Source organism: Primulina eburnea, chromosome 12, assembly GCF_022965805.1.
Source record: "Primulina eburnea isolate SZY01 chromosome 12, ASM2296580v1, whole genome shotgun sequence".
NCBI classification, from domain to species: Eukaryota; Viridiplantae; Streptophyta; class Magnoliopsida; order Lamiales; family Gesneriaceae; genus Primulina; species Primulina eburnea.
In genome coordinates, this window is record NC_133112.1 from 18,418,787 (window position 1) to 18,437,175 (window position 18,389).

General features: G+C 36.6%; 1 pseudogene; it reads left to right on the plus strand.

Moving 5' to 3' along the window:
• Positions 1 to 774: 774 nt before the first annotated feature.
• On the plus strand, positions 775 to 7,834 carry LOC140806710 (uncharacterized; annotated as a pseudogene).
• The last annotated feature ends 10,555 nt before the right edge of the window (positions 7,835 to 18,389 follow it).

Sequence of the window (18,389 nt, forward strand, 5' to 3'; positions counted from 1 at the left end):
GTTACACTAAATTCTTGGAACCATTTAAATGTTAGTTTTGTATTACCAACCATTTAAAGTGGATGCCTTGATTTATTATATATAAATATTATATCATAATAATATTTTCTTGGTACCATTTAAATGATAGTTTGGTTTTACCAACCATTTAAAGTGGGAACCTTGATTTAGTGTTTACAAATATATATAGCACAATAAATACTTGACCACATTTATAAGTTTTGGTATATATTATATACTTATAAGATAATAATATATAACATAATATAAATATGATTATTTAATATATTGGAACCATTTTATTAAGTGGATTTCAATATTGTTCATTAATGTTAATCTTATTAAAATGCCAAGAGTGGATCCTTTAATCTCAACTACTTAAATTAAAATTTGAACAATTAAAATTTACCCATTAAAGATTCAATTAAAATTAAAAAGAAACAAAAACAAAAAGACATTATAGTGGACTTGTAATTACCTTTGCTTCCCTGTGGATACGATATTCGGACTCACCGAATTATACTACTTGTGGACAACCTGTTCTTGGGAGTGCAACAATCAAAGTCGCAACAAGTTTTTGGCGCCGTTGCCGGGGAAGTATAATTTAATTTCAAGTCTATTTAATTTTGTTTATAGTTTATTTTTCTTTATTTGAATTTTTATTGCTTTTATGTGTTTTTATTCTTTTGCATTTGCATTTGTATTTGCATGAGCATTTGTTCACGTACACTTAGTGGTCGACTTATTCGAAATAACACTTTATTTTTATGAAACATGGCGGAAGAACCCATCCAAGAAAATGAAGATGAAATTCAATCTCAACATGATCATGATAGACGAAGAACAGTTAGAGATCACATGAATCCTACACGTACTAGTACACCTTCATGTCTAGTTTTTCCCCCAGATGCATCTCATTTCAATTTTAAGCCTGGTATTATCCAACTTTTACCCAACTTTCATGGCTTAGATTCTGAAAATCCATACATGCATTTACGAGAGTTTGAAGAAGTGTGCAACACGTATAATGATCTAAATTGTAGCATGAACACCATTCGACTTAAGCTTTTTCCTTTTTCTTTAAATGATAAAGCTAAAACTTGGCTACAAAATCTTAGATCGGGATCCATTCGAACTTGGGATGAATTGCAACAACAATTTTTGAAAAAGTTTTTTCCATCTCATAGAACAAATTCTTTCAAAAGGCAAATCATCACTTTCACTCAAAAATAAGGAGAAACTTTTTATCAGTGTTGGGATAGATACAAAGAATTGCTTAATCTTTGTCCACATCATGGTTTTGAAATTTGGAGAGTTGTTTCTCAATTTTATGAAGGCTTATGTGGTGACCCGGGCTCTAATTCTTTTTCTTGGGATTAAATGGATCGTTGTTATAAAACGTGGGGCAAATTTTCGCTTTTTACATTAAATCAAATGTAACTAAACAAACATAAGTTCTTAATTTAATTTACAATATAAAACATAAAATACATGTCTTGGTCTATATACAACTAGTGTTCACTATCATCTAAACTCAAATGATAGTACAAGTCTAACAAAAGAACCACTAGTCCTCTGCTGCGCCCGAGATCACCTCGCTATCACGATCATCGTTGTCTCGACCCAGATCCTGCCCACCTGTAGTTATGCACACATACAGACATAACAACAGCCGGAAAACCGGTGAGAACAAATCCCAGTATAACCATGTATACATGCATTAAAACAATCTAAAAACATGAAACATGCTAATATGAATATCATTCATATATAATCATGCAATGCGAATCTAATCATGTCTAGACTCGACTCGACTAGAACTCTAAGGATCCCGTTGTGAATAAGACGTCATTGGCTGTCACCTACCCTCCCAATCGAGGTGTTGTCCGTCTTATTCCTAGACTTCGGCCTGATCTGTATCCGCGTCTACAATAGGGGTGGTGATCTTCCCCTAAGCTGTGATATCGCCGAACGTCTAGAAGTCTGGATGATCTCTCAGACTTTCCTATCTTAATGCATGAATACAAAATCTGTAAACAAGCATGATCATCTTAATGCAATACAACATGATCTGTAAACAAAGCATAGCAAGATTTGCATACAAGTTCTAGAAACAAATCTATAAACAATCTTAATCATATCAAGATATAGATAATCAAACAAGTATGTGATTTTGGTTGGGAACTCAAATGTGATCTCCTTTGAGTCGTGATTCCCCAAACAAAACATGTACTATACCTTTCTTGATCAATCGTTATCGATGTCGAGGTCTCGATGTCGAAATGAAGTGAAACAAATCTGAAATGGCAATGTATAATAAATACACGATCAATTACTAACTCTAGTCAATACCTACACTATCAATAATCAATCTCAGTATAGACTTTGACGGCATAACGACGTAAATTCTCAATACCGGTCAACACACACCTCAATCCTCAATTATTCTCATTCATAATCCACCACACTATCAATCTAAAACACAATAATTATGCCCCAACTATTCATAAACCATGCTGAAATTCATAAGAAATGCATACGATATCATTTCTTCGTTCCGGTTTCGATTATAAACTCATAATCTTCACAAGAACATCTAAATACAATTGTAACAGCATTTCCTTTACATGCAATTCTCGAAACATGTTGAAATGATATAAAAAGTATACCCTTTTGATGCCTTCGATGCAAGGAACAAGAATCTCAACTCGGGATATAATTTGGATGGCTAAATCTTGAGATATCCAACTTTAAAGCCTTGAGAAATTTGAGGAATTCTCGGTTCTGCCTGCTGGAAATGAGAAGAAGATGACTCATGTTCGAATTATATTTATACCCCTGCCATGTGTCAAGTTGAGAACAAGAGTGGATTCCTCGGCTGCATCACCGCGGGTGCGCTCATATCATTACCGCGGGTGCGCTCATGCTTCAGCAGCCCTACAATTTTTCCAAAACTGTCGACCGCGGGTGCGGTCTTGCTTCGCACCAAATCTTATTTTCTCTCTTTACACCGCAGGTGCGGTGCTGTCTTATACCGCAGGTGCGGTGTGGCTTCGAATTAAAATTGCATAATTCTACATTTCAAGCCAAACTTCTTCATCTCTTATTTCTTATCTCTATGCACATTATTCATAACATATCTATCAATTCAGAATGATCACTCAGTGTTCTGGGAATTACAGCTTAACACCTAAAGATAGGCAAATGGTTGAATTTATGTGTAATGGAACATTTGAAGATAAAGATCCAAACGAGGCAATTGAGTATCTCGATTCATTAGCTGAAAATGCTCAAAATTGGGACACTATAGGTACAATCGAACCATCAAACAAGATTCAATCTCCTACATCTGGTGGAGGTATGTACACTCTCAAAGATGAACATGATCTTCAAGCTAGATTTACCTCTTTGGAAAGAAAAGTTGAGGCACTTGAATTGAAAAAGAATGGTCAATTAAAATCTGTTCAAGAAATTGCGTGTCACATCTGTGATACAAGTGATCATTTTACAAAAGATTGTCCCACTCTGCCCTCTTTTAAAGAATGTCTCCATGAACAAGCCAATGTTTTGAACAATTTCAAAAGGCCAAATTTTGAACCATTTTCTCAAAATTACAATCCAGGTTGGCGAAATCATCCAAATTTTAGTTGGAGGAATGATAATGTTGCACAATTTCCGCAACCAAATTTTCAAAATCAACAAAATTTTCAAAATTATGCACCTTATGTTCCTCCACCTAAAAGAAATTTGGAAGATACATTGAATTCTTTCATTGCAAAGCAAGAGTCTATCAATACTCAAACTGCTCAAACCATGACAGATTTGAAAGATACTCTTGCTAAATTTGCATCTGCACTTAATGTTCATGAAAAAGGTAAATTTCCTTCACAACCTCTGCCTAATCCCAAGGATCATCATTCACAAATTGGAACTTCTGGAACTCAACCGATGGATCAGGTAAAATCTGTTATTACCCTTCGAAGTGGTAAGGTTGTGGAAAAATCCATTCTTGAACCTTGTGAAGATGATGATAAATCAACTCCAAAGGGTAAGGAAGTGGAACCCATAACTTGCGAAGAGGAGGTTCAACAGACAGTGTCACCACCATTCCCTCATGCATTGAAAAATACAAAAAAATCAAATTTGAATTCTGATATATATGATATTTTTAAACAAGTAAAAGTTAATATTCCTTTATTAGATGCAATAAAACAGGTACCATCATATGCTAAATTTTTGAAAGACTTGTGCACGGTGAAAAGAAAATTGAATGTGAAAAAGAAAGCATTTTTAGCCGAACAAGTAAGTGCAATCATTCAAAATAATAATTCTTTGAAATACAAAGACCCTGGTTGTCCTACTATTTCTTGTATTATTGGAGAACGAAAGATAAAAAAACCTTGCTTGACCTTGGAGCTAGTGTGAATTTACTTCCATATTCAGTTTATCAAGAACTCAATCTAGGCGAGTTAAAACCTACTTCGGTAACACTTTTACTTGCTGATAGATCTGTTAAAGTGCCAAGAGGTATGGTAGAAGACGTGTTGGTCCAAGTTGATAACTTTGTATATCCTGTCGATTTCATAGTTTTAGATACACAACCTATCGAAGCTTGTAATGCAATTCCTGTAATTTTAGGTCGTCCATTTTTAGCAACTTCTAATGCTCTTGTAAATTGCAGAAATGGAATAATGAAGTTGTCATGTTACCAGTCATTTGGTAACATGACCTTGGAGCTCAATGTTTTTAATCTTTGTAAGCAACCACATGACAAAGGAGATGAAAGTGAAGATGAAAATCTTATTGAAACTCTTGTGGAAGAAAACATTCAAGAAGGGAGTACTCGTGATCAATTAGATATTTGTTCAATTGAAACTGTTAAAGAAAATATTGAAATGGATCTTGATGATTTTATCAGGTATCACTCATTACCAGGATCAGAGAAAGAATTTGATGCAAAATATGAGAACAAAGACGAACCACCCATATTGGAGTTAAAACCCTTGCCAGAAGAATTGAAGTATGCATTTCTTGGAGAAGATGAAACATATCAGGTGGTAATTTCTTCCAAACTAGCAAGTGATGAAGAAGGTAAATTAGTTGATATGCTTAAAAGACATAAAAATGCAATTGGTTGGACACTAAAAGATCTCAAGGGCATTAATCCACTAATTTGCACTCACAAAATTCACTTAGAAGAAAATGCAAAAACATCTCAACAACCACAAAGGAGATTAAATCCATACATGAAAGATGTTGTGAAAACTGAAGTTCTCAAACTAATTGATGTTGGGATTATCTACCCTATTTCTGATAGTAAGTGGGTAAGCCCAACACAAGTAGTTCCAAAAAAATTTGGCATCACAGTGATAAAAAATGAAAAAGGTGAATTGTTAACAAGTCGAGTCCCATCTAGTTGGCAGATGTGTATTGATTATAGAAAATTAAATGATGCCACTAGAAAAGATCATTTTCCATTACCATTTTTGGATCAAATTTTAGAAAGAGTAGCAGGTCATCCATACTATTGTTTTTTTATGGATATTCAGGTTATTATCAAATTCCCATTGCACTCGAAGATCAAGATAAAACTACATTCACATGTCCTTTTGGAACATTTGCATTTAGAAGGATGCCATTTGGATTATGCAATGCCCCAGCAACATTTCAAAGATGTATGCTAAGCATTTTTTGCGACATGGTTGAAAATTGTTTGGAAATTTTCATGGATGATTTAACTGTCTTTGGGAATACATTTGATAATTGTCTTGAAAATTTGGAAAAAGTTTTAAAAAGATGGGAGGAAAAAGGTCTTATTTTAAATTGGGAAAAATGTCATTACATGATTACTTCTGGAATTGTTTTAGGACATGTCGTGTCATCTCATGGAATTGAAGTTGATAAAGCAAAAGTTGATGTCATTGCCAATTTACCCCTCCAAAAACCATTAAAGAAATTCGCTCATTTTTTGGACATGCTGGATTTTATAGGAGGTTTATAAAGGACTTTAGTTTAATCTCTAAACCCATTTGTAACCTCTTAACAAAAGACAGTGGATTTGAGTGGACTCAAGAATTTCAAAATGCTTTTAATAAAATCATTCGACATTTAACATCAGCTCCTATCATGCAACCTCCTGATTGGTCTTTACCATTTGAAATCATGTGCGACGCGAGTGATTATGCAGTCGGTGCAGTACTGGGTCAAAGAAAAAACGGTAAGCCTTATGTGATATATTATGCAAGTAGAACTTTAAACAATGCTCAAATGAATTACTCCACAACTGAAAAAGAACTACTTGCTGTAATATTTGCATTAGATAAATTTCGTTCTTATTTGATTGGATCAACGACTATTGTGTTTACTGATCATTCTGCTATTAGATATTTGTTGACGAAACAGGATGCAAAGCCACGACTGATACGATGAATTTTGTTGCTCCAAGAATTTGACATTGTGATCAAAGATAAAAAAGGAACCGAGAATGTCGTAGCCGATCATTTATCGAGACTAGTAACAGGATCATCTTGTGAAATGACACCAATTAACGATAATTTTCCTGATGAACATCTATTTTCAGTTACTACTACACCTTGGTTTGCTAATATAGTAAATTTTCTTGTGACAGGAAAAATGCCACCGCAATGGAGTTCCCAAGATAAGAGAAAATTTTTGAATGAGGTAAAAAACTTTTATTGGGATGATCCGTATCTGTTCAAGTACTGTCCAGATCAAATTTTTCGATGTTGCATACCCGACAATGATGTAAGTAGTGTCATTAAATTTTGTCATTTAGAAGCATGCGGAGGACATTTTTCTTCAAAGAAAACAGCTGCAAAAATCCTGCAGTGTGGATTTTATTGGCCCACTTTGTTTAAAGACACCCACGAAATCTGCAAGATCTGTTAAAATTATCAAAAATTGGGTTCTATTTCAAAAAGAAACATGATGCCTTTGAATCCTATCATTGAAATTGAAATCTTTGACTGTTGGGGAATTGATTTTATGGGACCTTTTCCACCGTCGTTTGGATACTTGTATATTTTAGTTGCAGTTGATTATGTTTCCAAATGGATAGAGGCAATTCCATGTCGAACTAATGATCATAAAATCGTCATCAAATTTTTAAAAGAAAATATTTTTAGTAGATTTGGAATTCCTCTAGCCATGATAAGTGATGGGGGAACTCACTTTGTTAATAAACCATTTGCTTCATTAATGAAAAAATATGGTATTACTCATAAAGTAACTACTCCTTATCATCCTCAAACAAATGGACAAGTTGAATTAGCTAATAGGGAGATAAAACAAATTTTGGAAAAAACTGTTAACTCAAATAGAAAATATTGGTCTCTGCGACTTAATGATGCACTTTGGGCATATCGAACAGCTTTTAAAACATCATTGAATATGTCTCCCTATAGGTTGGTTTATGGAAAATATTGTCATTTGCCTGTGGAATTGGAACACAAAGCTTATTGGGCGATCAAAACTTTAAATTCAAGCATGGATGATGCCAACAAATTGCGTAAATTGCAACTTAATGAACTTGATGAACTCAGAAATGATGCGTATGAGAATTCAAGGATTTATAAAGCAAAAATCAAATCATTTCATGATAAAACAATTCTTAGAAAATCTTTTGAGATTGGTAAAAAAGTTTTGCTTTTTAATTCTCGACTTCACATATTCCTAGGAAAATTACGATCAAGATGGACATGCCCATATGTTGTAAAGCATGTGTATAATTATGGAGCTGTGGATTTTGAAAATCCTAAAAATGGTGATATTTTTAAAGTAAATGGACAATGTCTTAAACCATTTTAGAAAATGAAATCTTTCAAGAAGAGTTTATTTCCCTTTCTGATCCTTAAATTTTTATGTTGCATTTAAGTTTGTTTGTTTTTAATTCAGGTTTTCTTAATCTTTTTATTTTCCCAGTTAAATGGCGGATAACGGTACTCCGTGACTCTCATAGTCGGTTAAATCAGTTTCCCACTATTGCTGATATAAAAATAAAAAAAATCATTTCTTTTCTTTCAAAATGGATGAAATTCTCTCAAAAATTTGTAAATATTTTCCCTCTGTTTCTGAAAATGTTCTAAGAAAAATTTATGCAGGAAGGTGTGAAAGATTGAGATTGCTAATGCAAAAAGGAATTACAGAAGATATTCGTCTTGTAATTGAAGCTAAGGTCCGATTAGGAGGAGAAGTTCCACAATCATTGCTCATTCGGTATTTGCCTGGATTAGGAAAGAGCACTTATGCGAAAAAACGAAGGGCCAAAAGTTTAGGGGTTTGTCATAAGTGTGCAAGATGGACTTGTGACAAACGATGCAGATCTTTGGGATGTATTTCCAATAACAGAGAAGATAAAATTGATTTCATTAAGAATGGGCTGAGTAAGGAGTCTTTAGATAACATCTTATTGACTCTTGAGACGCATTCTAGTGGACATGTGCATATTGAACTTCTCCGTTTATGGAAACAATTCCAAGATGAGCGTCATAGTCTTGGGAATCCGACTAAAAAAGACCATGTTTGCCAATTTATAAGAAAATTGGATGGGAAGCATATCCTCGACTCATAGAAGGCGTTGAAGCCGTTTCTGGACGTAAAACCAGAGGAAAATTGTGAGCCACAATCACACTACTGTTTATAAGCATGTGTGTCATTATTGTTTTTACTATTTATTCTGTTTACAGCTGTGACCCATAGTTTTGTCATGATAACATATTACCCCTATAAAATCTCTCATCTTTCTCTCTATTTTCGCAGACCAAAAAAAGAAAGTAAAAACATGGCTGGATCCTCTGCACAAACATTGAAAAATATTTGTGTATTTTGTGGGTCGAGTCCTGGAAAAAATGAAGTGTTTGTAGAAGCAGCGAATAATCTTGGAAAGATATTGGCTGAGAGAAAAATTCACTTAGTATATGGGGGAGGTAATATTGGGTTAATGGGACCTGTTTCAACATCTGCTCATCTTGGAGGTAGTCAGGTTTTGGGTATTATTCCTACAGCTTTAGCTGAAGGAAATATTACAGGTGTTACGATTGGGGAGGAATTAAAAGTTTCTTCTATGTATGAAAGAATCACTCAAATGATTGAAAATTCTGATGCTTTTATCGCACTACCAGGTGGTTTTGGTACATTAGAAGAAATTTTTCACACCGTTTCTTGGGCACAACTTAATATCCATAATAAACCTGTGGGCTTGTTGAATATCAATAATTATTATGACAGTTTGTTGACATTTCTTGATAAAGCTGTGGAACATAATTTCATTTCAGAAAGTTCACGACGGATGCTCATTTGTGCTTCGACTGCCGACCAATTAATTGATGATTTGAAAGCTTTTGTTCATAAGCCTGATCCGATGATAACAAAGATCAATTGGTCGCAGTCAAGCAGTAAGAAAAGAAAGTTGGATCATTTATTCAAAAGTCGTGGATTGGTTGAAAGCGGACCGGTTACGGTGGCCGGAAACGCAACGGAAGCAAAAATTCGAAAATTTTGAGGCATAATTTCGGCCACCCCATATAAAAATCTTGTGTAATATTTACAAAACAAAAACATTCATAGGATGTTAAAGAAATGTACCTATCAACTTTAAAAGTTGATTGTGGCTCCAACTTTGTTGACTAGCAACAAAGCTCTTGAATGGAAGATGAATCTACAAGCTCTCCTCCAAATCCTTGAAACTTTCCTTCAAATTAGGCCCACCACCAACTAGGTAGATCCCCTCACAATTTGCACTAGAAAAATGTGAGGATTTTTCAAAGAGAAGTGTTTTTGATCTCCAACAATTGAAGAACAAAAGAGAGAAAAATGGAGGAGAGGAATATCACTAAAATTTCGGCCATGTAGTGAATGAGGGAGGGAAGAGTGACCTTGGTTGTCCAAAAAGTGATCCCATGCTTTTTCAATATTTTATTCAAAAGTATTCCAAGCCTCTTCACCTCCCAAGCATGCAAACCCTAGCATACTTTGCATGTGGGCTTGTAACTATTACAAGGCCCATGGACTTTTAATTGTCTCAAACATATTTGAGCCCAATTAGACTTTACTTGATTTTAATCAAGCCCACTAGTTAAATAATTATTTCCAATTGGGCTCTACAAGGCCCAATGTTATTTAATTAACTCAACACTTGAATTAATTTAATTATTTGGACTCTACTAGGTCCACTAGTGTTTAATTAATTCAACACTTGAATTAATTTAATTTAGTCCATAATAATGTTTATGAAAATCACAATTTTCAAATATATTATTTACTTGGCCAAATTTTGATTTAGGAACACTTCCATAAATCAAAATTTACATTTCTCTCATAGAAGTCATACTTCTATTTTTCTTTGCACTTATAAACTCATTTATAAGTCGTTCAACACATTGAACTATTTTCTCCTTTATAGAAGTCATACTTCTAATTTTCCTTACGCTTATAAACTCCTTTATAAGCCGTTCAACACATTGAACTATTTTTACTTCTCATCGGGATTTACAAAGCTAGTACTTGTGTGGCCCTCAATGGTTCATTGATACAACTAGCCGTGGGTTCACATCTCCATGTGATTCGGACTAAACATGTCCTTATTCGAGCATACCCCAATTGCTCCATTCTTACTTATCAACTCCTTGATAGTAAGAACGTCAGAACTCAAGTCTGATAGTACCCAACCAATCACGTTAAACGCCTAGCAGCATCGCTTATGTGATTCCCTAGGTATCACATGATAGTGCCTGCAAGAACCATTCAATTATGGTTAGCGTACAGTACGGTCCCTTCAACTCATATATCCCGATCGATTCGGCAACCATTGGTTTATCGAGAGTTGTCAATGAATCGATACTATGTGTCATGTCGTAGTTGCATCGATGGTGCAATCTATGAAACACCTTTCATAATTACAACCATACTCTGGCCAGAGATTTCGATCTACATACACATGATAACACATAGGATATCCATACCCGAAGGTAAGCGGTGAATCCCCGACTACAATGCATCGACTCCTATGTGTTTCGACAGAACACCCAACCTTGCCACCTGATGACCCCATGAGAGTCGGTAAACAAGTCAAAGTGTAATTCTAGCACATAGAGTCTCAATGTTGTCCCGGGTCATAAGGACTAATTCTGTACAACCATAAACCAGGACTTTTCCACTCGATAAGTGAGAACCACTTGGAAAGTCCTTTTATGGAGGGTTGTTCAGTGCACTCTACAAGGAGCACCTATCTGCATGTTCGGACATCACAATGTCCCCTACCAATGAAACATGGTACTCACATCGCAGATACTAGTCTCTAACTCAAGCGGCCTATATCCTTCTTAGTGGCGGCTGAATCGACTAGGAACCGTTTAGAATATACAGTATTACAAATATGAGTTTCATGATACTCATCATATGAGCATCTCATATTTTTTCTACTATTTGTATATTCAAGGGTTTTATCTATGCAGCTAGCATGGGTATACAGATAAAGATTTGCCAAAGTAATAATTTCAAATATTATTAAAATAAAGACTGCTTATTCATAGAGTTTCATTGTGAACACTCGGCCAACACTTGGCTCGACGGGCACCTACTCTAACAATCTCCCACTTGCACTAGAGCCAACTACCCTTATGCTTAAAACCCATTGATTCGCGATGCTTGTCGAACAATGGTCCAGGTAAAGGCTTAGCTAGTGGATCAACAACATAATCTGTGGAGCCGACTTTGTCAATAGACACTACTCTTCTTTCCAAAATCTCTCCGAGGATGTGGTACTTTCTCAATACTAGTTTGGATTTCTGATGAGACCTTGGCTCCTTTGCTTGAGCTATAGCTCCCGTGTTGTCACACAACACCGGGATAGGAGCAATTCCATTAGGAATGACGTCCAACTCTTGGACGAAATTCCTTATCCAAACAGCCTCTCTTGCTGCATCTGATGCAGCAATGTATTCGGCCTCTGTGCTGGAATCCGTAATATTGTCTTACTTGGAACTCTTCCAAGAGACAGCAGCACCGTTGAGCATGAATACGAAACTAGAGGTTGACTTCGAGTTATCGATATCGCTTTGGAAGCTAGAGTCAGTATAGCCTTCCAATTTCAGTTCTCTACCCCCATAGACCAAGAACAACTTATTGGTCCTTCTCAACAACTTGAGGATGTCTTTCACAGCTTTCTAGTTGTGGAAGACCGGGGTTCGATTGATATCTTTTCACTACACATAGTGAAAACGCCACGTCAGGACGTGTAGATATCATCCCATACATGATGTTACCAATTGCCGAAGCATACGGAATGCGTGTCATCGTCACTATCTCTGCATCAGTCTCAGGAGACAGACTTGGATAGGGACACGCCATGACACATTGGTAGATGTCCTCTCAAGGACGCATCCATCGAGAACCGCTTCACGATGGTATCATGTATGTGGACTGGGTGAGACCAAGCCATCTTTTCGATCTATCTCTATAGATATGTATCCCAATACAAAAGATGCTTCACCCAAGTCCTGCATCGAGAACTTACTCGCTAACCATATCTTTGTTGATTGCAACATTCCTACATCATTCCCAATGATTAGAATGTCATCAACATAAAGCACCAGGAATGTCACAACACTCCCACTGACCTTCTTATACACATAGGGTCCCTCATGATTCATAGTAAATCAAACTATTTGATTGTACTGTCGAATCTGAGGTTCCAACTCCTAGATGCCTGCTTTAGATCATAAATAGATCTCTGAAGTTTGCATACCATATGCTCACTTCCGATAGATGTAAACCCTTCAGGTTTAGACATGTAAATAACTTTCTTAAAATCCCCATTTAAGAAAGTTTGTCTTGACATCATCTGCCATATCTCATAGTCATACTATGCAGCTATGGCTAATAAAATCCTTATGGACTTGAACATTGCGATTGGGAAAAGGTTTCCTCAAAGTCAACTCCTTGTCTTTGAGTACATCCTTTTGCCACCAATCGCGCCTTGAAGGTCAACACCTTCCCATCCTCCCCAAGTCCCTATGGGAACAGTTCCCACAGGTGGATCCACAAGATCCTACACTTGGTTCGAATGCATGGAATTCATCTCAGATTCCATTTCTTCAAGTCACTTGGATGAATTGGCATCAGATAACGCTTCCTTGAAGGTCCATGGATCACATCCATGGTTAGGCTCATCATGGCCTTCTTCAAGAAGCTGACCATACCTCATAGGTGGTCTCGAGACTTTCTCGTATCTGCTAGGAGCTTGTATCTCCTCTCTTGGCTCATCGGGTGTGGGTTCTATAATTGTGGGTTTCTCTCGAACCTCTTCGAGTTCTATCATCTCCCTTTTTCTATCCAATAGAAAATCCTTTTCCAAAAAGGTTGCATTCCTAGAAACAAACACTTTTGTTTCTTGGGGATGATAGAAATGATATCCAACTTAATTCCTTGGATATCCCACAAAGTAACATAAAATGGATCAACAATCCAATTTATCTCCCACTACCTCCTTCACATAAGCAGGGCTCCCCATATTCTAAGATAAGAATATTTGGGAGGCTTACCCATCCATATCTCACATGGTATCTGCCTTTGAATGGACATTTAGTAGAATATCTTTTACTTTTAAGTTATAGAGATCGTTTTCAAGTTCTCAAGTACCAATTAAACATTCATTCTTGTAAATGTTGCAAACACCTTTGCTAAATAAACAAGAATATCCATTTTTATCACAATAGAAATGGAAACAATGTTTTACACCAAACAGGTACAAACAAAACATCTCTTAAAATTAACTTAAAGTCATTGTTCAACAATAAGTAAACATCTCTTAAGGTCTTGGCAGCAACTCTTGCTCCATTGCCCATCCTCAAGAAGGTCACACCTTCCTTAAGCTTCCTACTTCTTCCCATCACCTGTAACCCATTACAGAGATGTGAGTCACAACCGGTATCTAATACCCAAGAAGTAGAGTTAATTAAAATGTTTACTTAAATTTAGAACATACCGTTTCCAGAACACTTCTGGGCAAGATATTCTTTGCAATTTCGCCTCCAATGTCCTGGCTTCTTGCAGTGATGACAAACATCACCAGTCTTGTCAGCCTTAACTGGTCTGGCTGCCACAACGGGATTCGGAGATTGCCTCAACAAGGGCTCGTTCTTCTCGGGACGTTGGAAAGAACGCTTCTTTCCATTCCCATGTGGATCAATCTTCGTACCAGATGAAGAACCCACATAAAGAACCGACTTCTCTTTCTTGATAGTGGACTCAAAGGTAACAAGCATGTTTACCAACTCCTCAAGGGTCGGTTCCATCTTGTTCATGTTGAAGTTCACCACAAAAGGATCAAATGAGCTAGGCAGCGATAACAGCAACACGTCCGTGGTCAACTCCGAAGGCAAGATCAAATCCATGCCAACGAGCTTGTCCACGAGCCCGATCACCTTTAAGCCATGCTCATGGACCGAGGCCCCATCTCGCATGCGCAAAGTGATCAGCTCCTTGACGGTAGCATGCCTTAGAGGTCGTGTTTGCTCACCAAAGAGCTCTTTGAGATGCAAATGAATGTCAGCAGCACTCTTTGCACCCTCAAAACGCCTCTGTAGCTCATCGTTCATAGAAGTCAGCATATAACACCTGGCTATCAAGTCATGGTCACACCATTCCTTGTAAGCCTGCAATTCCTCAGGATTGCAGTCAGTCGGAGCCTCAACAGGGGGCGACTGAGTTAGTGTATATGTTACCCTTTCCGAATTTAAGACTATTTTCAAATTTCTTAGCCAAGTGAGGTAATTAGGTCCAGTTAATATGTGTTTGTCGAGTATTATAGATATCGAATTGCGCATCGAAGACATTGTCGATTTGTACTGAAAAGTAAAAACAGATAAATGTTGATGACTATTTTAAATATTTAGTAAGATATGAAGTTTGGACTTATACTTCATAAATATTTGCTCCCACTGTTTTGACATCTTTCACTACCCTCTAGTGAAAACGGGAAACTCCTTTCCTCAGTAGGTACGTAAGGTCCAATTAGCGAATTATGATCCCGAATAATATCAGCCAATCACAAAACCTAAAAGGTAGTTTCCAATTGCATCACAATGCAACCCTTAACGTAAACTTTTGTCTCACGTTTGATTAGGACCCAATAATATGACGTCGTTCATCTTCACGTGTCAAGCCTTACCCATCGATGTTGAACCTTAATGGACGGTCGCCATGAGTTCCCTCAATAATATGAGCCGAAATCATGGGAGTTCCACGTAGTTCACATCACCATGTCAATGGATGTCACAGCTTTCCGGCACCCAGGGCCCCCCCAATAATATGAGCCGAGCCCCGAGTACGGGTAGCGTTCATCATGCACCCATTGTCGATGGAAGACAAGGAAATTATAAACAAATTTATAATTCCCCTTTTCGGGCTTGATATTAATTTTGAATCTTATTCAAAATGAGGGTTTTTAATTTTGAAAGGTCTCATCATTAATTTTATTTTAAAAGCTCGCCATGTTTGATCGTATGTTTGCCGGATTCATGCAACTTTGTTATTATAATAATAATAACGCACATACTCATTATTTATAACATATCATGCATATATCATAAATAGAAAACAATACAAGGATGATCAATCGCCCCAAAACTAATGGCCCGTGTGAGCCAAACACGGGCCTAGGTCCAATCCTAGGGTAAATGCACGGGATGCAATGCAACTATACTATTACATTAGCATCCAATATTACATGTCTTCGATCTTCATAATCACCAAGGCCACCATCTTCCAATCTTGATCTTCCCCTATTCTAATATTTACAAATAAATATCCATGGCACATAGGGATACATCTCATGGGGTGGGAACGGGCCATAAACCAAGCCCACTTTAAAAATTGATAATTATTACAATCATACAACACAAATATCCTAGCATACACCTAGCAAATTGGGCTTGGGCTTTTGATCATCCTTCATGCATAATATCACATATCATACACCATCAATTAATTATCACTATAATTAATTGATCCAATATTATATATCTTGATCCAATCACTAACCGCCACAATTATAAATTAAATTAACAAAGTATACAAACACCTTTGTCTACTTTCAAATTAATTTATTTATAATCGAATTTCTTGTAAATCACCATTTACTATAAATAATTGAGGTCCTACTTCAATTATTTATTTTATGAGAAAATATGTGCAACAATTGTAAATTTAAACTTAAGGGCCCAAAACCCATTTTTCACCAAAAATACTTAGGCCCATTTAAATTTCACAAATAATGTTGTCCATCCAATGGCCCAACATCTCAAGGCCCATGACACTAAGATTGTCCAAAACACTTTTGGAAACCCTAGCCGTCATCGCCGTCGCCGGAGCTCCGTCGCCGGATTCCGGCAACAACAAAAAAATTTTTTTTTTATTTTAAAAACTGAACATTTCGGGCAGCCCCTCGGGCTGCCCTATGCTGCCCGAAATATTCGGGCAGCCCCCTCGGGCAGCCCCTCGGGCTGCCCGAAAAATATTTTTTTTTTTTTGTTTTTCTTCAAAAATTTCGGCCCTATCAAATCTTGCACCAAAAAATTTCTCAAGCGGTTAGAAATCGATCTCAACATAATATTACGTAAATATTACACAAAATCCGTAACCTTAGCTCTGATACCACTTGAAAGCGGACCGGTTACGGTGGCCGGAAACGCAACGGAAGCAAAAATTCGAAAATTTTGAGGCATAATTTCGGCCACCCCATATAAAAATCTTGTGTAATATTTACAAAACAAAAACATTCATAGGATGTTAAAGAAATGTACCTATCAACTTTAAAAGTTGATTGTGGCTCCAACTTTGTTGACTAGCAACAAAGCTCTTGAATGGAAGATGAATCTACAAGCTCTCCTCCAAATCCTTGAAACTTTCCTTCAAATTAGGCCCACCACCAACTAGGTAGATCCCCTCACAATTTGCACTAGAAAAATGTGAGGATTTTTCAAAGAGAAGTGTTTTTGATCTCCAACAATTGAAGAACAAAAGAGAGAAAAATGGAGGAGAGGAATATCACTAAAATTTCGGCCATGTAGTGAATGAGGGAGGGAAGAGTGACCTTGGTTGTCCAAAAAGTGATCCCATGCTTTTTCAATATTTTATTCAAAAGTATTCCAAGCCTCTTCACCTCCCAAGCATGCAAACCCTAGCATACTTTGCATGTGGGCTTGTAACTATTACAAGGCCCATGGACTTTTAATTGTCTCAAACATATTTGAGCCCAATTAGACTTTACTTGATTTTAATCAAGCCCACTAGTTAAATAATTATTTCCAATTGGGCTCTACAAGGCCCAATGTTATTTAATTAACTCAACACTTGAATTAATTTAATTATTTGGACTCTACTAGGTCCACTAGTGTTTAATTAATTCAACACTTGAATTAATTTAATTTAGTCCATAATAATGTTTATGAAAATCACAATTTTCAAATATATTATTTACTTGGCCAAATTTTGATTTAGGAACACTTCCATAAATCAAAATTTACATTTCTCTCATAGAAGTCATACTTCTATTTTTCTTTGCACTTATAAACTCATTTATAAGTCGTTCAACACATTGAACTATTTTCTCCTTTATAGAAGTCATACTTCTAATTTTCCTTACGCTTATAAACTCCTTTATAAGCCGTTCAACACATTGAACTATTTTTACTTCTCATCGGGATTTACAAAGCTAGTACTTGTGTGGCCCTCAATGGTTCATTGATACAACTAGCCGTGGGTTCACATCTCCATGTGATTCGGACTAAACATGTCCTTATTCGAGCATACCCCAATTGCTCCATTCTTACTTATCAACTCCTTGATAGTAAGAACGTCAGAACTCAAGTCTGATAGTACCCAACCAATCACGTTAAACGCCTAGCAGCATCGCTTACGTGATTCCCTAGGTATCACATGATAGTGCCTGCAAGAACCATTCAATTATGGTTAGCGTACAGTACGGTCCCTTCAACTCATATATCCCGATCGATTCGGCAACCATTGGTTTATCGAGAGTTGTCAATGAATCGATACTATGTGTCATGTCGTAGTTGCATCGATGGTGCAATCTATGAAACACCTTTCATAATTACAACCATACTCTGGCCAGAGATTTCGATCTACATACACATGATAACACATAGGATATCCATACCCGAAGGTAAGCGGTGAATCCCCGACTACAATGCATCGACTCCTATGTGTTTCGACAGAACACCCAACCTTGCCACCTGATGACCCCATGAGAGTCGGTAAACAAGTCAAAGTGTAATTCTAGCACATAGAGTCTCAATGTTGTCCCGGGTCATAAGGACTAATTCTGTACAACCATAAACCAGGACTTTTCC